The sequence below is a fragment of the Anas acuta genome, chromosome 16 (assembly GCF_963932015.1).
Source record: "Anas acuta chromosome 16, bAnaAcu1.1, whole genome shotgun sequence".
Taxonomy (NCBI): Eukaryota; Metazoa; Chordata; class Aves; order Anseriformes; family Anatidae; genus Anas; species Anas acuta.
Window position 1 is genome coordinate 5,512,390 of NC_088994.1, and position 21,647 is coordinate 5,534,036.

General features: G+C 44.5%; 1 long non-coding RNA gene across 9 annotated transcripts in view; it reads left to right on the forward strand.

Moving 5' to 3' along the window:
- LOC137865500 (uncharacterized) overlaps positions 1–21,647 on the forward strand; it is a 194,111-nt gene that overhangs the window by 15,816 nt on the left and 156,648 nt on the right. For 5 of the 9 annotated variants that reach the window (XR_011101937.1, XR_011101930.1, XR_011101929.1 and 2 more), the window contains exon 2: positions 14,439–14,618. The exons of 3 other annotated variants lie outside the window; for them this stretch is intronic. This is a non-coding gene — a long non-coding RNA (uncharacterized lncRNA). Of the gene's footprint in view, positions 1–6,239; positions 6,367–14,438; positions 14,619–21,647 lie in introns of all 9 variants that reach the window. One more of the 9 variants, XR_011101931.1, reaches the window with a different exon arrangement.

Sequence of the window (21,647 nt, forward strand, 5' to 3'; positions counted from 1 at the left end):
AATTTAAACTAAATGAGAAAAACCTAGCCTGAGTATCAGGAAAAAGCTCCTGGTACAGTGATTTACCAGTCAAAATGTGTCCATGAAGAAGCCATGGTGTCCCCATTTCCTGGAATAGTCAGCATATTGGACAGTGTATAGCCAGGAACAACGCTGTACTCATAAGAAAATGCCCCAAACAAGCTTGTTCTGAGATCAAAAACCTTCAGTAGTCATGTGGAGGCCTTATGAACCGACAGGTTGATTTGATGTCTACAGAACAAGTGAGTAATGTTTGAGCAAGATGGTGTCTGCTGCTCATGGTGGCTGTCCTAACTGGATTATGGGTCAGGGAAGAGGTATGTTTGCTTTGTAACCCTCAGACAAGCTGGGGGATATGGGAAGACATAACACAAATGGTGTTAGGACTGAGGAGGCAGTGCTGCAGCACTGGGAGATAGGAACATTTGGGGAAGAGGGAGCAAAGCAACTCATTCTGACCCAGCGGCACAAGCATCTCTTTCTAATAAGCTCTTAGGTGTTAGAGTGATCTAATGGCACACGCAGCAGGTGTTTGTGGACATACGTCCCTGTCCAGGGGCACCAGTCACCATCTTGACTCCAGTACCAGGCCTGAGCTGTGCTGTGGGTGCTCTTGTGCCTGGTCTGGTTCCCTAAATATCATCCTAAATATCCTGGATTTCCCAGGCTGACACCAGGGTGGATTTGCCACTTTTTGCTGCTGTTGGGCCTGGCTGCCCTGCCCTGTCAGTGGGGGCCCGGCCTGGCATTGCCTGCACCTCCCTTGGCCTTTGGGCGCTGCAGCCCCAATGCACTGGGACACAGGGCCCTGAAAATACGGGGGTCAGGAAGGATCCGTCCACCTCCCTGTGTGTGTGCCACAGCTGCAGCGGGTGCAGGTTGCTCCCCAAAATGTCCTGGAGTTGGCTGCATCTTTGAAAATATGGTACTTGGCGATATTTGAGCTCATCACACAGCACAGCTGACCTGATACAGCCAGAATAGATGAGCCGTGTCTGTGTGTGTTACAGATGGGTAAAGGGAAACAAAATGCTGACTTTTGAGATAAGATTCTGGGTGAGAAAGGAGAATCTGTTCAGTAATGTCAAGGCCTAAGCACATTGTGTGTGGTGGAGGAAGCAGCACTGCAGTGTGTGCTGGGAAAAGCAGCTTCATCAAGGATTGCAGCCTTCTTGGGGAGAAAAGGGGGAGGATCTGGGAAACTGAACTACTGCTCTGGAGAAGAGTAGCATTGCAGGAAGCATAATGTGGTACTGAACCAACTCTCCAGCAAATCACTCTGCTTCAGTAGAGCGCACTAAAATGTTCAAACGTGCTTCAAACCGGCATGAAACAAAACGCTTCCTTCCCCTGCCCTCCTTGCACGTGGAAGTTTTCAACTTGGCTGAAGCTGCTGGAGGTGGGGGAACAGAGGTGGAAAAACTGTTGGTTTTTTTAATGACAGATGCCTAGACTGTTACAGGCAAAAACCTTAACTATGGCAAAGAAAATAGAGGGTGGATCTGCATATTGGTTTGGGGAATTCCAGTAAGAAGAGCGGGGTTTGTTTTGAGGCCAGGGGAAGATGTTTCGGCTACTGGCCAAAAGTAATAGAAAAGTTCACTTTTTTTCCAGATCTGTGAAAAATTGTATGCTTCTGCTTCAATTTATTTTTGTTTTTATTCATCACTAAAGCAAAATATACTATTTATTGCCTAAGTGATGTTTCCTACAAACATGTCATAATGTGTTTACTGAAAAGTTTAGCATGTGAATGTGAAAAGATGTGTGTGAGGGTTTACTTTTTGTTCTTTCAGTGAATGCTGCTGTTGTTCATATCTCAAAAACTGCTTTTTGCATTGACAGAAATAGTGAAAAATGACCCAATTTCAGATCATTTACACAAACTAGCTTTAGTTTCCCCACTTCACTTCCAAACGTAGATCGCAGTACCACAGTATTTAAGCTCAGGTTGAACTTTACACTTGTGAATAGGTTTATTGACTTGAGTGGAGCTGCTCATGGTGGAAGCTCAGTGTGTTGTTATGTGTTCAGTAGATTGGGTTTCAGGAAGGTGGAGTGGCTGTGCCTGGAAAATGCTGGGCTGTCTGTGGACTCACAGCCTGGGTCTGCGAGGGGCTTCCTTTATAAGTTGAAATTAATTATTTTGTGTCACTTGGTTCACGCCTCCACCTTGGTTCACACCTCCACCTTGGAACCTATTTTTGTCTAGCTTTTTTTTTGTTGTTTTTTGGCCATTTTGATAATAAATTCTTGAAGATGGGAATTTGCTTGGCGACTAATACCTGGCACTCCAGGTGCTGAGCACATGTAGGTGTACCAGTGTGAAAGATGGCTCGTCTGTACGTCCTGCTTCTGTTGCGTTTATCATCTGCGTGAAGCCTCCCCGTGCTGAGGGCTGGTGAAGCTTGCTGGTACCCAGGTGCTTGTTCTTGCTTTCAGGTCTAAGCACGATGCGGCGCGCAATGGAATCCTGCTCCCTCTGCAGCACAGACACACTCGTAATTTCCACCCCATGACTGTCATTAATGCAGTTCTGGCTTTATATTAATTACCAAATTTAGGAAATTAAAGATTTAATAAAAGCATAAATCTGGGTCAAATTGAGCTTGAAATACTGAAGTGCATGTGTAACGCATTCATCCACATGATCTTTTCTATTAATCCAACAAATGTCTTCCTTCAGTAAGCAATTCTGTTTCCTGTTTTTGCCCTCATCCACAATAAGCAGCTACATTTGTTTCTTCTTTTTCTTCTAGCCTAAAGATAATTCATTAAAGTAGCTCTCCCTCCCCCTTTTTTTGATCCACCTCTCCACCTCCTAACACCCCCCCTAAAAAACACCATCAATATTTCATAAACTTACAGTGACAAATGTATTTTAATGTGGTCCACAGAGAACCAGAGATTGATTGGCCTCTCAGAAATATGACACGTTTCAAAGCAGGATATTCATGGAGTGTTTTAGTGCCTACATTAGTCAGAGAGAAGCAGCGCCTAAATTTATCATAGTTATGGCTTTCTCGGTATCCATTTTCTTTTAGCCGCTGACAGCAAGTATCTGAATGGTCTCTATTGATTGGCTTTGTGGTTCTGTCTTTAAAATGCATTGGCTGTGGGGGTTTTCAGATCAAATTAAGTCTTGGCTTCCTGGAGTTTGTGCATATCTACAGCGCAAGTGCGGACAAAGCTGGCTTCATTCATGCTGATTTTCATTCACAAGGGCATTACATGGACGGGAAGGGGAAACTGAAATCTCGGCTGATAACACAGGTGACCCAGTCCTATTTCTTTGAAGGCAAACACTTCACAATCCCAGAAGGAAGCAAGGAAGGATGGGGGACGGGAAGCACCCGCTGCTGCTTTTGTGCAGACTGGCAGGTGTTCCTGCACCATGGCACGTGGCCTGGGAGCCAGGGCTGGGAAGAGCTGAGATGTCTTCATGTCTTCAGACAGCTCTGAATACCTAACAAGGAGTGTTGTCTGATGGGCGGCACAACTTCTGTGCTGTTCTGACCAGCACATTCATGTGTCATTTAATATTCTTTCCACCATGGTACAGTCCTTCCTTCTGTACCAATGAATCCAGTACCATGGAGTGGTGCGAGTGAATTTTCAGTTGGGGTCCAAATCTTGAGAATACCAAAGCTGGTTTTCTTGCAAATATAGTTTATTATTTGAAATATTGAGCCAAAGCAAATACCTTAGGTGATGTCAATTTACCAAATGGTATTTAGTAAGAGGTAAGTGTCAATTTAGCTCATGTTGTGTACATTACACAACAAAAATATCCAAGAAGTATGAAAAGTTACGGTCTTTCACTACCCTCCTCCCTTTTTTGCCAAATATACATATTATATTTGTGAAAAGCTTGGAAGAACATGAAGACGAGTTCTATGAAACTGATTTGGTAAATACACAGTTGCTTACCGGTATCCTTTCTTCTTGATATGAATTGCAATGCTGGATCAGAACAAACGGGGATGATAAACTGTGGTCTTTAATTCACAGAATGTTCCTTCAAGCATCTTGTTGGATGACATACTTTGTGTGCTTGAACCATGTAAAATTCCTACTTTCTCCCCTCCTAGTCCCTGCCACCTACAGTTTATCAGTGTCATCAATCTAATACTCCTCATGAGTGCAAAACTCATTTTTAAAAGCAAGCGCAATAAATTAGCTTATGGTTGTGCCTGTGCACGTAGTTCAACCTGGCTTCAGATTTTGCTCCCATCTTCTATGCAGTTGTGTTGTAAGACACAGGAGTTTCAGCAGTGCCTGAAGGTGGGTGGAAAATCAGAGCGATCGGCTTTATTAGGAAGGCATAAAGATGTTTTTGGGAAAGTTCATAGATCCATGGAGTCAGAGGGACCACTGGGTTGTCCTGCTGACTTACTGTGCATCGCAGGCTGCTGCACGACACCTGGTTACCACATCTTTCATCCCGTAACTTTAGTGCCTCCTGACAGTGTCATTTGTATCTGCCTAAAGCAGGTGCTCCAGACAGCATCGGTTTCTTGATCTGAATATATCAAAAGGTGGAGAATACTATCCTGTGATTTAAAAAATTGTGCCGACCTTTAATTTAAGTCAGTTTGGCTTCAGCTTCCAGCCATTGGTTTTTGTTATGCCTCTTTCTGATAGATTAATGAGCCATTTAATACCCTTTATTTTCTCCCCGTGAAGGTACTTATGCTCTAATCGAGTTACCTTTCAGTCTTTCTTGATGGGTTAAATAGATTGAGCTCTTTCAGCTCTTGTTGAGATCTGTTATTTTTTCCCCCAGTTCTCAGACCTTTGTTTTTCTTCAACGTTGTTTAAAAAAAAAAGAAGGCACTACAGCTGAGCTTTGTATGCCTTTTATTGGTCTCAGCAATGCCATAAACACAAGCACAGACACTTCATCAGCCCTGCTCTGCACTCCTCCTCGTGATACCTCCAAGACCAGCATCAGCTGTTTCTGACACAACATTGTGCTGGGACTTAAGTTGAGCTGCTCGTTCGGTGCAAGTCTTTTTCAGAGTGGTCTGTTCATAGGGTAGAGGTTCTCACTGGGCAGGGAGGGGTGGCATTCCTTTTTATTCATTTTACTGAGCTTTCACTTCTGGATACCATTTGGAAGATAGCAGATTTCTGCTTTCCATCATCCTGCCTGCCTGCCACCACCTTGGACGCACCGGGACAGGAGCTGTCAGCTGCTACCACGGTCCCCAGGGTTTCCAAACCAGCTGCTGGTTGTTGGAGGGTGGTCCTCCCACCTGTTCTGTGCTCTGATGCAGTCTCTGGCTTTAAAACAAACAACAAGAAAGTGAGAGGTCTGTTTGTGTGTAGATGGGAGGCCAAGGGAGGGCAGCTGTAGCCAGCACCACACGGTAGGGCTGATACAGGAGCTCCGTTGTCCCCTGACTGTGACTGGCTTGACTCAATCCCAGTGCAGTGGGGAGAGATTCACATTATGCAGCCAAATTACTGAGATTTGCTTCACTTGGTAAGTAAAGAGAAGATGAAACAGTAGCTCTGAGTTACGGTAATGCTGAATGTGATAATGATGCCTCCCTCCTAGAGGAATCCATGCTGAGACTAACATATGCTTCCATCCTTCAGGACAGCCTATTCGGTTAGTCTCTTTTTAACTGAGTGATTGGAGCTGGCTGAGAGGACGTGCAATAAGGTTCTGCAGGCTCCGAGGCTGTGCAGTTGGATTTGTTCCTCTGTATTTACGCTTTGGAAGTTGATTTTGTTTGTACTGGGGATTCATTCAGAAGCCTGAATTAAGATTAAGGCTGTTACATGAAAACAGATCAAACACAGCCACCAAAATGAGACCCAATAGTTTGCTGATGGGGGTTTTTGGCATCTAATTTCTCACACTTCAGGGATGGCCGGGGTCAGGTTTTTGGTGGACAGTGGGAACGTGGTGGTGTCTGACAAATGGCCTTCTCGGGGGGTCTCAGGTTGGGCCTTCAGGAGTGGAAGCACCCAAAGTTGTTTACTTTAATGTCACGTATCTCTTCTAGAAAAGATTAAATGGAATTTTGTTGAGGCAGAATCATAGATAGTGGCTCTTTTACATATCAAGGCTTGCCTTTGCATGCCAGCAGTGGCTATTCGTGAACATACATGAATGTTTTCCATTTGTCACATGCCGTTTGTAATTCTTCTGCTGAAAAGGTTGCAGTCAGAGCAGGGAGAATGCAAGCGGTGCCTCTCTGCACAAGGAGCAGGTAACAAAGACAGCTCCCCAGCATGAGGTGACCTGCCAGGGTTTGCTCCAGGTGATCTGTGGTACGCTGTGAAGCAAGAGCTGAGGAACAGGGGAAGATGTCCACAAGTTACCTGTGATCGGTAAGTAGGGCTACGTTTGGATGTTTTTTCCCTAGTTATTTACGTAGGTCCATAGACTGGTGCAAATACTGCGCTTTTCATGAGTAGTGCGTGAAACTGATAACTTTGTAATGGAGTTCATCAAAAAGATGAACTTCATTGGAAACTGAGGAAGAAAAGAAAAAAAAAAAACAACCACAAAAACCTTGGACTTCTTAGCAGCTTTATAAGTAGCACAGCAGTGCATGGCATCTCGTACAAGTTGTTTTGTGCAGATAAAGGGATGGAGGGCCTGTGCAGCCAGCAGGCACGCTGCATTGGGGTGTTTTGTTCCTGTTTCTTGCTGTTGTGCTACAGTGAATGAATCCTTGGTGTGTTCTGTCCCAGGGGATGTCCTTTCCCCAGCTCCTCATTGAAAGCAATAGCCCTGGGAAGCTTCTGCTGTGTTTTTAGGAGAGAAACTGCAAAGAAGGATTGGTCTGTAATGCAAACACTTTTTTTTTTTTTGAGCAGGCTGGGAAAAATGATGCTCTGTCTGGTTCAGCTTTCTTCTTGGGAGCTGCCTGGTGTCTGAGAGGCAGTGCCATGTACTTGGAGTAGAGGTGGCGCTTGGGCGCTGCACCTTCGGGGCTGAATTCTTTTCTGATTGCAATGGCTTGTGTCCCAACAGGTGGAATGATGGTGGTTCTCTTTTCAACCTGAATTTGTTTTTTGTAAGGTACTAAAGCAGTCTGTCTGTTCAAATACAAGTCTGCAACAGAAGAGGACAGGGAGCAGTCAGTGAACTGATGGCTTGGCTCAGACGAGGGTCCAGCCTGTCCCCAAACTGCTCTGAGCTGGTAAAGTCCATAACATAGCCAATGTGCAGTTACTTAAACGAATTTTAATGTGTTTGACTGGCTAAACTTTTTATGTGGATGTTTCTTTTTTGTTGAAAGTTGTGACCAATGTAGGTTGGTGATGTGACTAACTTGCCCGTGGTGAGATTTCACTGTCAGTGTGTGACCCAGTTGTCAATTTTCAGACTTACAGACCATTTCTCATTTATTGATTCAATTTACTAATAACTACACTTTGCTTTCCAAGCTATCTAATTTGAGGTAAGCAGAAAAGTTTTTACACTGATAATTTATAATACTTGAGTGTATTTTCCCTTTCTGCTTCCAAAAACAAAGCATCAGAATAGAAAGGTTTTCTTTGGGTTTTGTTTTTTGAAAGCAGAGGTCCAACCAACTGATCAGATCAGTTTGCTCTATAAACTTGAAAGCTGTTAACTTTTTGTAAGCTTATTTCATAATTAAAAACCTTACTTTTTTTGAAGACAAATCTATTTGAAACTGGATGTTTCTATTTTATACTTTTTTTTTTTTTTTTCAAGTGGCAATTCTGAAAGGACTCCGTAGGGAGTTTTGTTTACCTTCAGTTATAAGAAGTGGCTATTCTGAAAGTCCCTGGTTTTGTACACATGGTTGGTTCTCTAAAATAGTTCTGATAGGGAAAAAAAAAATCAAAATTCTTCAACAGTCCCTATCATTTCGCAGTGTATTTGAACTAAGAAAAATACTGATCTCTGCAGAATCTCTCTTCTTTTAAGTGTCAAAACTTAATTTGATGGACCTCGGGTTTGATGCTGCTCCCCTAAATATTTTTTTGCATGGTTTGCAAAGTGTTAAGGAGGATTAAATAATTTTTGCCTGTTACTGGCCAGGCCAAGCTTTACTTATACATTTGGCAGCTGCTTTGTCTTTCATTTGAATGCTCTTTGCAATCTGTAGAGCACACAATGGTAGATGTAGAGAGATAGCTTATTAATAAACATAGGAAAACGAAAGCTTTCTGGCAGCAGTTTAAACTCGCATTAAATCAGGAGTGGATTTTTAGGGGATAAAGCAATACTAAATGGGGGGAAAACAGCTAAATTAAAAGACCACTTGAAATAATATCTTTTGGGGAGACTGGAAAGTTTGCATAACGATATCCCATAATCTCAAGCAAGGTTGAGTGAAAGAAGATTATGTAAGGTAAAAGGAAAACTTCCAGGTGTAGAAAATGAGTAAAAACTATTGGTATAAGTTACATTAGGAAGTCTGATTACACGGTTGTTCAGGGCTGGAACAGATTTTTAAAGTCTTACCCTTTTGATGAACTAATAGCTTTTGAGTACTTCTAAAAATAGCTGTCAAGAAAGCTGACATCTCCTTAAATATTTCAGCGTGATGTGGTCTTCTGTAACCTGATACAAAACCGGTCCTGATTTGATATATCGGTGCAGAGCACACTGCAGAATGTGAGAGGGGTTGAGCTGTGGTTCCTGCATCTTCCTCCAGGATTCAGGCACCTGGCGGTAGGCAGCCTGGCGGGTGGAAACCCAGGCACTTCCTTCAGCCTCGCACGGTGCAGCAGCTGTAGCAGTGTCAGAACTGTAACTCTGACTTACAATCATGTGTGTCTCCTTCTTGTCAGCACACAGTGAGCCTTCTTAGAGGGACACAGGGAAAAAATGGTTCTTGTCTTGATTTGTTTTAAAAAAATAAATAAATAAAATCCCAGTTCTTTTTATTGCCTAAGGTCATGGGGTGGTCCTGTCCATCTCCCCGATGTAAAATGACATTTTGGACTCTCTTGATTTTTTTGGTTATGGGAAGACAGGTACAAAACAGGTGAAAAATGGGCTGTTTGGGCTTGGAGCCAGAAGCATGCTGTTGGGCTGTTGAAGTATAAAGGCTGTGGTTGTTCGTGAGGACTTTCTCTGGTGCTGTCATTGTTTTTAATTGGTTGGGTTTGTGCTTCTCAGTGCAAATTGGCAAACTTTCTTCTGTGGTCCAGCACATGCACGTTAATATGAGGTCTTTCCACTCACTTTAACAGATCTGGGGCACAACTTGAGTGTTGGGACTGTAGTGAGTGGGTTTTTTACTTTATATCCCTGATGGATTAGTGAGGGATGCACTTTTGGAGAAGAGTAGTCTAATGTGTCCCAACTTTTTGCCTGTTATTTTCTGCTGATGATGACTCCTCGATGTCTGAAATAGTCTGAATTAGTCTCAAACTCCTGAACTCTGTTAAATCACTTTCTGAAAAAATAAATCACCTCTATTGCAGGTTCCTTATCCACACTGGAGCAAGGCAGGCTGTGTCAGAGGGGATGAGAACTTCTTACTAGGGACTGATGCTGGGTGCTGAGGATAAACAGCCACACTTCTGCACACAGCAGGCCCTTCTCAGAGGTCCCAAGCTCGCCTGTTTGCCCTTTTGCTGATCTATCAGTTGCTGTGCCTGGAATCCCATCCAGCATTTAAGCTCAGACCATTGTTGCTTTCATACTGCTGCTGGCAGAGACTTGCCAGATGAAAAATTTCCATGTGCGAGCGTATAACTAGCTCCTGCCTAGGCTTGTGGTGGCGGTGTTCCCTGGGAGAACTGGAAGTGACTTCAAATGGCAGCTGATGATGTGAATGTCCAGGGACCACCGGAGCAGCTACCACTGCCAGCCTGCCCTCTGTGGGGGTGCTCTGGGAGCTAAGGGGCTGTGTGAGATGGGATGCTCAGGTATTACCAGGATATGTTTGTACAGCTCTTTTCCTAAGTATATTCTCATTCTCCCTCTCCCACCCCTCAACCCCTACCATCTTTTTTTTCTCAAGGAAAAAAAAAGTATAATTACATCAAAACATCCTTTGCCAGCAAAGCCCCACAAAACTATACTTTTTTTCTTACTTCTTGTTCATTCCTAATATCTTACAAGGTGTGAAAAGCTTGTTAATCATGTAACAGATGAAGTGCTGATATTTGGACACTCTTCCAGATGGCAAGGTTTCTCTCTTCTCTTTGCAAGAAACTTGGTTCAGGGAATGTAGGGAGTGAAGAGAAATGAACTAGGTTGGAGTGTTTCAAATCTGCACGAGCACACGTGTGTTCTCTCCCCACGCCGGGCACTCAGTGGGTAAGGAGGCATGACAGAGCTGTGGTAAGTGTCAGTCATCCCCAGAGCCTCCAACAACGAATGAGGATTAAACGAGAAGCTGTGGAAAAGGAAAAGAGAGCCTCGTGCAGTTTTTAATAATTCATAAACGTTGCATCTATTGTACTAGTCTCTGCATTTGAAAACAATGCCCAAATTATGCCTGCAAGCACAACTCTCCCTGTACAGTAAAAGGGGAAGAATTTATAATGGCTAAATCGTGGTTCTGCCTTTTTTCCCTTTCTGGGTGGTGGTTATCTTGCAGTTAGTGGATGAACCAGGTGGAAAATGTGGTGAGAAAACCATTCTAAATGGTAAAGTTTTCATAAAATTGAAATCTAGGTAGAGCCTACCATGAGCCACAAATGACCACAATTTTCTGAACTTCACCATCCTGCAGCTTTGCCACTCTTAATTTTAATAGATGTTCTAAGCTAGAATTATTTGTCAGTAAGCTCAGTGATGTCCCATACGATTCTACTGCAGTGTCCAGCATGAGAGAGACAAATTAGGATTAATCTTTTGAGGTCAGTGGAATTAATGCTGTTGGAAGAGTGTGGAAGGAGAGTTTGATGTCCCTCCTGTCATCAGATGTTGCAGCAGAAACTTCTCTTTCTTTGGGATCTGGAGCAGAGAGGTCTCCACATTGGAGGGATTTCCAGCTTTAATGGCAAACAGCTTTGTGATGCTGTTGGTGCTCCCCTAGGATCTCAGGGTAACTGCTGAGCTGATTAATGCCCCAAACTGGCTCCTATTCACGTACTGATTCTGCAGCGGGGAGTGCAGGAAGTGTCAGCAAAGGTAACTGCTCATGCAGGCAGCCCTGCCTTGTGACAGCGCTCCTCCTCGGGCTGCCAGAGGCTGGTCTGCATCACCTGAGCAGATCCACACCAAAGTCCCTCCCTTTCCCCTCTTGTGTCCTTCTGTCTGTCTTGTGCCCTCCTTCCCTGCAATGCAGGTGACAGCAAGGGCCAAGCTGTAATTTCAGTAATGTAGTAACAGAAACATGGGCCTCCATCCAGCCTGACAAATGGGAGAGTGTTCAGGTTACAGTGCCGGGTGCTTATTTCTCTGCAGGAGCTGCACATCCAGACTTACATCATTTTTTGTTTCTTTTAGGCTTTTTCTTTGCTGGGGTGTAGTGTCCTGAAGTGGAAGGATGCCAGTGCTGGTTATTTATTTATTTATTTTTAAATCTTGTCAGTCTTTTAAAGCTAGCTTTTAATTGCATCCTTTAAATAATACTGTTGCTGTTTGATATTTAACTGGTGCTGTGATGTGAGTCAGGAAAACAGTTCTGTTTTAGTTGCCCAGTGGTGGAAACTCTTCACGAGTGAAAACCAGCTTTGATTAGCTGGGATTTAGGACCAGGAATGTTCCAGCCTGTCTGGGTGTAGGTCACGCTTACCAAGAGACCTGTCTGAACCCTTAAGGTTCAGAAGTTTGGGCAGTGCAGCATCTTTCAAATGTCTCAGCATGGTTTATACAATCAGGGTTAGTTTTCTGTAGTCATGATAAGCCAGTGGGACAGCAGTCTTCAGCTGGCATGTTCATGACGGGCCTTGTTTCGGTGAGTAAAGGGGAGGGGTTGAGTAGAACAGTCCCAAAACCTGCCAGGAGACCTCTGCTTTCCACTTGAGCAGAACTGACGCTAGCCAAGAGGGTCACTCGAATCGTTTGCTGTACGGGCGTTTGGCTTTGCTTCTGGGCTGCCTGGAGTTCTGAAGTCTGATGGCACCAAGTGTGGTGGGGCTGTTTTCTTGCACCTCATCTGGAGGCACTTGAATAACGTGCTGCTTATCCACACCGAGTACCGTGAGTTTTGGGGTTCTGCCGTGCCAAGCAGACAGTGTTCCTCAGCTCAGAGCTGGAGAAGCAGCGAGCTGCTCTGCTTCTGCCCCTCCCTCCAGCCTGCTGAAGCATCCGAAAACCAAATAAATTCACAACTGGGTAGAAATGAACTTAATTATTTTCTAGCACTTCTGGTAAGTGACTTTGCTTATTTTAAAATTTTTTTGTCCCTACGGTGTTTTATTCTTCGTCCTCTCTCACTAGAAGTGTCCCTTCCATTGTGCTCTGCAGCAAACCCACTTCGGTGGCCGGCAGCACGCTCCTTGGACCTCTGCTGGAGATGGGGCTGGGTGGTCCCAGTGTCTTCCTGTCCTGGTAGGGTACTCTTGCGATTGCTCCAGCACTTCCACTACGTAGATACAAAAACTTGGTGTTATAGGTCTTCCTTTGGCTGTGCAGAGAGCTGTAGCGATGAACCATATCGTGTTACTGACCTGTTTCAGGTGGAGCGGTTCCCTGCTGGGTCCAGTAAGTGCTGATGTTGGCAGGGTGCGGAGATGACAGAGCTGTCCTTTTGTTGGGGGAGCGAGAAGGTCATGACAAGCCACCAGGAATTAGTATTACATCTTAAAATTGATAATTAATCTGCAACAGATCTAAGGTTGCAGCCAGACACCTCAATATTCTCTTTCAGAATAACATTGTGTGTGGTTTGTTTTGTTAAGGAGTAAATGAATGTGTCTCTCTGGTGGAACAAAGATCAGCTTGAGAGATCCCAGAAGATGAGTTATGCTACTGCTACTTCACAACTCCTGCCTAAGAGGAGGGTCTCCTCATAGTGTACCCTTGGTGCTACCAAAGAGGCTTCCTAACCTCGTCCCTTTTTTCCTGCACTGTGCTGTGGTTTCACCCCAGCAGGCAGCTCGGCACCCCCAAGCCGTTCTCCCCAGGTGGGATGGGGAGAGAATCAGGAAGGTAAAGCTGTGAGACCGCGGGGGCGAGACCAGGACAGATCAGGACAGTTTACGGGTAAAGCAGAAACCACGTGCATGAGCACAGCAAAGTGAGGAATTCATTTGCTACTTCCCTGGGACAGGCAGGTGTTCCCCCAGGAGAGCAGGGCTCATTGTACATACTGGTTCTTTGGGAAGAGAAATGCCATCGCTCCCAGTGTCCCTCTCGATCCTCATCTTTACCCCAGTTTTATTGTTCCCCACAGCACCCTGTGGCATGGGATGTCCCTTGGGCCACCTGGGCCAGCTGTCCTGGCTGTGCCCCCCAGCCCCTTGTGCCTCCCCCCCCGCTCGCTGCAGAGCTGGACTCTGTGCAAGCACTGCTCTGCAGCAACTGCAGCATCTCTGTGGCATCAGCATTGTGTGCATCCTAAATCCAGCACACGGCACTGTACCAGCCACTGGGAAGAAAACTAACTCCAGCCCAGCCCAAACCAGGACACACTTGCTCATGGTGACCCCCCAAGCATTGAGATGCCATTGTTTGGGCGGTGTACAAATAAGAAGCAAGCTTGGGAAGCGACACCAAAGCCCTGTTCTCTAAAGGAGAATTAAGAACCCCTAAGTTGTATTTTAGGGCTCAGACAACCTTCCTTGTAGTAATAAGTTGATGTTTTTGGTTTTGTTCAGTTTTCGTTTTGGTCTGGCTTTACTTTGCTTCTGACCCTTCTGGAAATGTGAAAAATTAATGAAAGAAGGTAATAAGAAAAAGGTGACTGTTCTGTACTCTGTTCTTATATGTCTCTCTCCTGCTGGCAAGATTTCTACTTTATTGAGTTATTTTTTAAAATGCTCTTTTTTCCATGCACATGAAGAAGTTTGGAAGGAGCACGGAATTGTTTTTAGAGATGGATAATGATTCATTGATAATTAATTGCTGTCAGGACTGTGGGGTCTGATTCAGGTCACTGTTAATTTAACGTAGTTCAAATGGGAATGGATACTTTTTATTCACGCATTTAATCAAAAAGTCCCTGGGGAGAAACAGAAGGCAGATTGTGAAGTGGGGATCAGCTAGGAGCATACAGGAGCATACAGAGTGACAGTTTTGTTCTCTCCGGGAGCATTGGTCTTCCTCAAGCGCTTCTTTTCTTCCAAATAAGAACAAAGGTAGAGGAGACTGCTCCTTAAAGTGCATGCAGGTTCTGCTGGTGAGGTATTTCTGAGCATCACTGACAGCTTAACGTGATTTTTTTTTTTTTTTTGATGAAAACAACTTGTAGCTCCTGAAATCATGCTTTGATTTTTTTTTTTTTAATGTGTATTTATATATTTCTCCTTCCCTGACTTCTCATTCATGATGCTTTTATTGGGATATTTGTGCCCAGTTCGCCTTCCACCCCACCGCCTGGAAGGTCTTTGGAAGAAAATTGATTGAAGGATGCTGTTCCCCAGCAGTTTCAGCTGATCCAAGCCTGGGCAGCTGCTGTCCTTCCTCTTCTGTGCCCAGCTGCATGGTCAGCTCCGTTTGCTGCGGGTGCCCTGTGGTTAACTCCTGGAGCTGAGAGGTATGTCCTTAGCATCCTTACAGGCAGGAGCAGCCTTTTGCATATTGCTGCATTTTAGCACCGATAAGCCATGTCGTTTGGGTCTTGTGTGATCCTAGAACTCTCTGACCGTGTCTCCAAATATTCCCGTGCTAGAAAACCATTAAAAAGTATGGGTGCCCAGGATTCCTCATGCTGTCGGTGATGTCTAGCACCTCATCAGGTCAGCCTTGGGAAATAACATTTCTGGTTGCGTGCTGCTCCAGGTGGTCCTCTCCTGCTGGAGAGCACGTTCTGGGAATCTCCTGGCTCTGAAATGTGCGTCGGTGTAAAAACACAGGCTTGGCAGGGATCACAGCATCGGGATTTATGTGTATAAAAGGACTTAGTATCCTGGTTTGTGAGTCCGATCCTGGAGGTGAGGGACTGAAGGCACTGGTTATAAGTAGGCCTGGTGAGAGCTTCGTGCCTCCTGCTGTGCTTTGGCCAGGCAGGATGCTGGTGGAGCTGCACTGCTGGCAGGGTCTGCCAGGAGGGCTGAGTTGTGTGACTGCTGCGTGAGCGTGGCTCCGGCCAAATAAAATGCTCAGGCTTGGTCTTGCTTATGATCTGTGCCAGTTTGTTGTCCAGCTCAAAACGCAGCAGCAGGAAATAACGCGTCAGGTCAGAAAGCCACTCGTTTTTCTCTTTTGAAAGCACTCGCTGGCAAAGAATTGTCTGGTTTGAATGACCAGCTTGAGATGGTTGTTGTGCTGTTTGATACCCGCATAAACTTCCACCTGCTTCTGTTACCTGCAAGTCAATTTAGAACTAAATTATTACTATTTTTTGAAACCTGTTGAATCCATGATGCTATCTAGTATTACATACTAACCTTGATACGAAGGGGAGCTGTTCTCTTCCTCTGCAGTGTAGAAGGGTAAGTTGGGATTGCTATGTGAGTTAAAACCAAAGAATTTTACTAACTGTAAAACCACAGAAAAAAGGGACGTTGTCAGTCAAAGAAGAAGGAGGGTTAGGAGAGAGCTGTGGGTGCCTTTCCTGTGCGGATATCCAGTCGTGTGCTTTCAGATGAATCTTTCCTGTGATCTTAATGTTTAGTTCAGGGTTCAATTTTGTATCTTGCGATATGTCTTATTAAAATATATATTGTGCCTTTATGAATATTTAATACTAAGCACTTAGTAAAGATTTCATAATAGCCTCTAGTAAGCTTTTATAAAACATTAACAGTGGTGTGATGAACTCATTTGTGTGGTTTCTGTACGGAGCCAAGGAATGGAAGATGGGAGGGAACAGAACCCTTGTGGGATAAGAAAACAATTAATCGATCATTAATTGCCATTAAAATTGTAATGCTCAATTCAGATCAAGCTGATTTAGGTACCATTTAAACTGGAGCGAGGGACCCACCCACCCAGTAAACCCCTGCTTCTTACCCTGTGGGGAAAAAAATGGACCTGTGGGTATTTTTAGGGCAAAGCGTTATTGGTTGGCTGTGAATGCAGTCCCAAGGAAGCACGCTGGCTTTGGTGTGGACAGACAGATCCTCCTTGCCTGGCTGGAGTCCTGCCTTCATATAATAATGTCCAGGATTAGAAAGACGGTGGCTAAACACCTTCTGTGTAGGAATTTTGGAACAGGAAGAATGATTTTTAGGGTAACATAGGAGGAAAAATGCAAGACGCATTATTTTATTGCTTAACAAATAGATTCCCTGTAAAAGATTGGGGTCAGACAAAAATGCACATGAGCTGAACCAGCTTTCTGTATTTTACAGTCTGGATGTAATGTGTAGTCTATTTTCTCCATTAAAACGAAGAGTGTTTTGGCAATTACTTGAAAGCAATTTATATGGAGATATCTGTGTTTGTGCAAAGGAGCAGATCTGTTTCTAAAATTAAAATTTGCTGGGTCTGTGTATGACATAGAAGACGAATCTTGGCTGCAGAATACTTGGCTACCTGGTTTGTATCTTTAAACAAAACATGAGTCCTGATTAATGTTTCGTTTTTTAACAATTCCTAAGAACATTAAAAGCAAAACAAAACAAAAACAACAAAAACCACTCTACCATTTTTCTTTCTTGCGAAGAATTTTTGGTAAAGCCTTTTTAGATTTGTTTCTTCCTTGAAGCAACCCAGCTGAAGATTATATTCAGAGATAGCTCTCTAAGTACCTGCAGAAGGTGCAACTCTCCTCTGAAAAGCAGATCAACTGGGATAGACTTGTAAATCTTCCAGAAAGTCCATCTGCAGCATTATTATTACAATGTAAGGAAAAAGCCAAGACGTGCAGCATCGGGTCCCTCCATCATGCCATGCTGTGACAAGCCAACAGGGGTTTCAGACTAATGCAGGTTTGTATATGCACTGGTTTGAGCACTTTTTTTCTTCCATCCTTGCTTTCTTTAGGCTTCTGGAGCAAGATGCCTAGTGTCAGAGCTGTGAAGAGGGCAGGTGTGGGCAGCATTGTTCCTGCCTCCTTCTGGAAAAACCGCTGCGTGCCTTTCCTGTCCCATTCTATCACACCAGACACTTAATGGTCACAAACCAGTGACGGGCTATTGAATGTAGAAGGGGAGATTGTAGGCAAACAGCAGCAGACAGATTTTCTTCAGGTGGCTGTTGCAGGGAGGTTCTTAGCTCATCACTGGCATGGCAGCTGGTAGGGAGCAATGTGGAAGGGAGGGAGAGTGGAACGAGGTAATGGAGGGAAAAGAAATCTTACCTTGGCTTCACCAGTGGCAACATGAGCATATGCAATTATAAGATAGCTGGCAGATGACAGAGTTAGTTAATGTAACAAGCCCTGTAAAGCATTTAGCCACATTCTAGTGTTTAATCAGCTGTGTAAAGTGCAATATCTATCTTTCAATTTTATGCCATTAAGGGAGACAAGATTTTGATTAGGTACTTAATCTGGGCAAGAGGAAAACAGGCCCAGAGCAAGCCCACAATAGGCAGCAGAAGGGACATTCGACAAAGGATTCGATAAAGGAGAAAGACAGAAATTTAACATAAAAGAGAATTAGTGCAGCTCCTTTCAATTTAGTGCACAGATTTTTATGGACTAATCAATTAGAGGCTGTGGCTGCGCTGCTGGGAAGTGGTGCCGTGTTAGAGGCTTTGCCATATTAATTCTGTTCATTACACCGAGGTCAGACGGAGTGCTTTGGAGAAGCCCCCGCTGCTGAGCAGGTCACATCCTGGCTGCTGTCCCTTTGTTCAGAGGGGTAAATGGGTGAAGCCACGCTGAAGTTGTGGGGCTGTTTGTGAAGTGGGTTGTGCTGTGTGTGCATGCATTCAGGTTCTTTTCCTTGCTCTTGTTTGGTCTTTCCTTTGAAAGCTGGGTTCTTAATAATTTCCTTTATTGAGGAAATGGTCTTTTTAGCGAGAAAGTGTAGCAGGGTGCTGGGTGGAGTGCTAGAAGGCTGGGATGTGGTTTGCAGGTTTTAAGACTTCTGACCTTCAACAAATTGGGCAATTTGTCCAGGTGGTGCCTCAAACGTCACCTCCCACAAAAGCGAGGAAATGAACCACCTTACCCTGATGAGACTGGAAATGGAAGCACTTGCAAGTTACAGGGACCTCAGAGCCAAGCACCCCTCATCCCATGCAAATAGCACCCATTTGGGTGTGCCAGAGGTACTGCTGTATGGTGCAGGCTGCATCTCGTGCAGTGACAAGGGCTGGGCACCTGTGGAAGTCACAACCTCTGAGAGTTTCAGGCACCTGCCAGACTTGTGCTTAGGTCAGGTGGGTAGCAGCTGTGGCCTGTCTGGAGGAGGGAACCTGGTAAAATGTGTAGGATTGTGCATGGAGGAGAGGGTTTGTGTCTTTGGGAAAGCTGCTGCACAGTATGGGGTAGGGGTGGCAGGGAGCAGAAAGAGTGCCTGGCTCTGAAACCCTGGTACAGACCTGGAGGTGAGCTGAGGCAGGCGGTGAGCTGTCCTGTGCTGTTGGTGATACCCCCACTCTGTGGGGTGTGTATCTGCTCCTGCACAGCTGGGAGGACACTATCGTAAGATAAACATGGTCTTTTCTCTACTTTTTCTGCTGCATCTTGATTGTGGAGTGGCAGCTAGGACTTGCGCCATAGCATGCTTTGTGCATTGGTTTCAGACCCAAGTAAGCTTATGAAAATCAGGGAGGGGAGGACACTGGAGGCATAAAGGTAGGAAGAGAATCTTGCTTGTCTTGTTCTATGCAGAGATTTTTTCATCAAGTGTTTCTTAACACTGTTCCTCTATTTCTCAAAGCAGTGCCTGCCGTGGGGCACTCTTCTGCCTTGCCTCTGACACTGGCCCACCACGTTGTGAGACTTGTGGTACGATGCACCCCGTTACGAGTGCAGATTTGTCAGTCTTTCCGGGCTTGTGCATGTAAAACAGTGCAGTTCTTGTAGGATCTGAACTGAGAAGTCCACGGTCTCCACACGAGCTTAAAATAGAAGTCACTACTTAGCTCCCCCGTCTTTGGTGTGGTGTGTGGGTTGGGATTTTTTTTGTCACCTTCCATCTAGTCTCCATCTGCACTTGGGCTTCTGATGATTCCCTCTAATTCTATTAAACCACAGAATTACTTTTGTTGTTCTAAATACAGTGGCTCTTTCAAATTTCTGTCTCCTGAGGATGAAGTGACGGAGCATATTAGTTTATGGTAAGCTGCAGAAAACTTGAACTCCCTGACTGTTCAATTTGTGCCGAGTTATGACAGGTTATGCCTACAGGCTACGAGTTAGGGAAATTATTTTCTGTTCAAACATTTCATTTCTCTGCAACTCTGTAATTCTATTTCTCTTCTTTTCTTTTTTGTCTCCCTGCAAGGGAAGTGCTGTGATAAAAAACACTTTGGCTTTGGGTGCTCCTTTCTTGCATCTAAATATGAGACTCGGAAAATGATATGCATTTTTCTTTAATCATAAGGCCATCTTGTTTGCTAACCAAAATCATTTTAGGGAAGTCACAGCTGAAAGCATAAAATGCAAAGGGAAAAGAATACAATTTTTAATCTCATTAGGTCTGTAAAGATGTTACTTTGAAAGTACTGCTAAAAGCTGATGGAAAAGGGGATAAGGGGGAGTAAATCCCCGATTACCAAAAGGCCTCGGTGACGTTTTGGTCCTGTACAGCTGGAACCAGTGGTGGTTTTGTCATTGAGTACAATGGAAGCCAGGTCACGCTATTCAAAACGGGTGGAGGGGATGACAAAGAGCCTTTCTAGGCTGTCTCTTCACAGTGTAACTGGGCAAACTGGGCAGATCTACCTGCTAGCACTTGTTCTCCTGCAGGTAGGTTTCAGCTCTTTTAAAGCCGCCTGCAAGGGCTTTCAGTCGTGTTTAAAAGCCTGCTTTGGGGCCAGCAGCCCAAGTGCTGTGGTCGTGCACCAGGGCATTTCCAGCTTCCTATGTCAGGTAAAGGTAAAACTGTCCTAGGAGTCAGGGACAAATTGGAAAGAGTAAAATTAGCTGGAGTAAGGGTATAAGGATCCCATCGTGGTCATAACTTGTTTCTGTCCTTGAGGAGCTGCAGGTTTCCTGGCTTATCCTCTTTGTGTCCGTGAACTAAGCCAGGATCTGATTTGAACTGGGATATAAATGTACTTCAGGCAGAAAAATCCCTGTTGGCAGTTCCCATAAAACAATAAAATCATGTCAAATTTGACTAATTCTTGGGATGCATTGCCAGCAGAATGCTGACAGTCTGAATTTGTCATCACTGGAGGGAGAAGTGTGTGTGTTTCTGTGTCTGTGCAGGGGTGGGGAATGGACCGGGGGAGAGCGAGGCAACTATTAACAAAATGGAGACGGCATGGTACTCCATTAATGTTATTAATAACCCTATCAGGTTTTATTGAAAAGATGCTCTCTGTATCTGAATTTGCCACTATTTCAACCCATTTATTAAAGCTGAAATAGCTGGAGTCAGTTCAGACCATATTTATTATTATTATTTGCTGAATGAATGCTGTGATTATGGGTCCCAGAGGAATTAGGAGAGATAAAGTGTCATCTTTCAGTCTCTTCTCACCTTCCCCAGGGAGCAGTGGAGAGAATGGCTTCCTCTCTGTCTTTTTCTATTAGACTTCTCTCTAATTTCTATTAATAGGGTTCTGAGACCTGCTGTAACACTTGAAAATTTATCTCCTACATTTGGAATGGTGATATTTAACAATAATGGTATGCTCAGAGGAGTATTTTTCTTTTATGCTTCCTCCTGCGTCTTCCAGAGCTGGCCATTGATTCCTACAATTTTAGTGATAGTTCAGGGTTTTTTCGGGATGTCTCCAAAATATCCTGTGGTTTCACTCTTGCTTTTGATGAGAGATAAAAAGCCTGTATTGACAGGCAAGGCCATTTTAGATACGGGGAAAATAAGAGCAGGAAGAAGGTGCCAGACAAAGGCACATCCAGGTTACCTGTGAAGCCATCCGGCCTCGTGGGTCCCCTTCTGTGGTTTTAGGCAGGAGGTTATTCGTGCTCAAACCTGGCTCTGGCTGATTGCTATTAGGTGTGGAAATTATATCACTGTGGAAAACAGTCGGAATTGGGCTGAGATGAGGTCATCCTGTGTAAGAGCAAAGGATGTGGGTGATGCTGAGTGAAATAACGACTGTATTGGGATGTGCTGGTCCTGTAAGGACAACCCAGGGTGTAGCACTGAGGCAATGGGCAGCAGGCAGTGCTGGGGAGGGATGATGGATAGTGCCAGCACTCCCCCTGAGCAGAACTGGAACGGAAGGGCCCCGTTGTCCTTTTCTAAGAGGAAAACAAATGCATTTCCATGCATTTCCTTGAAGGATGAGGCTTTGTGAGCCTTTTGTGGAAGGGGTGATGTGGCAACCATTGGTGAGGATTAAAAGAGCTTTCACATCTATGTACTTTTTTCCCGTTTATGTGCATCTGAACTGCTGTTAAAAAATAAATACTTATCTCAAATTCTCAAGAGAGGGTTGCTCATTCATTGCCTAGCTGGAAGTGATTGTGGCCCTTCTTTTGAGAAGCTGCAAGCTTCCTATATTTGTTCCTATAGGTTGCCAACATTTCTGT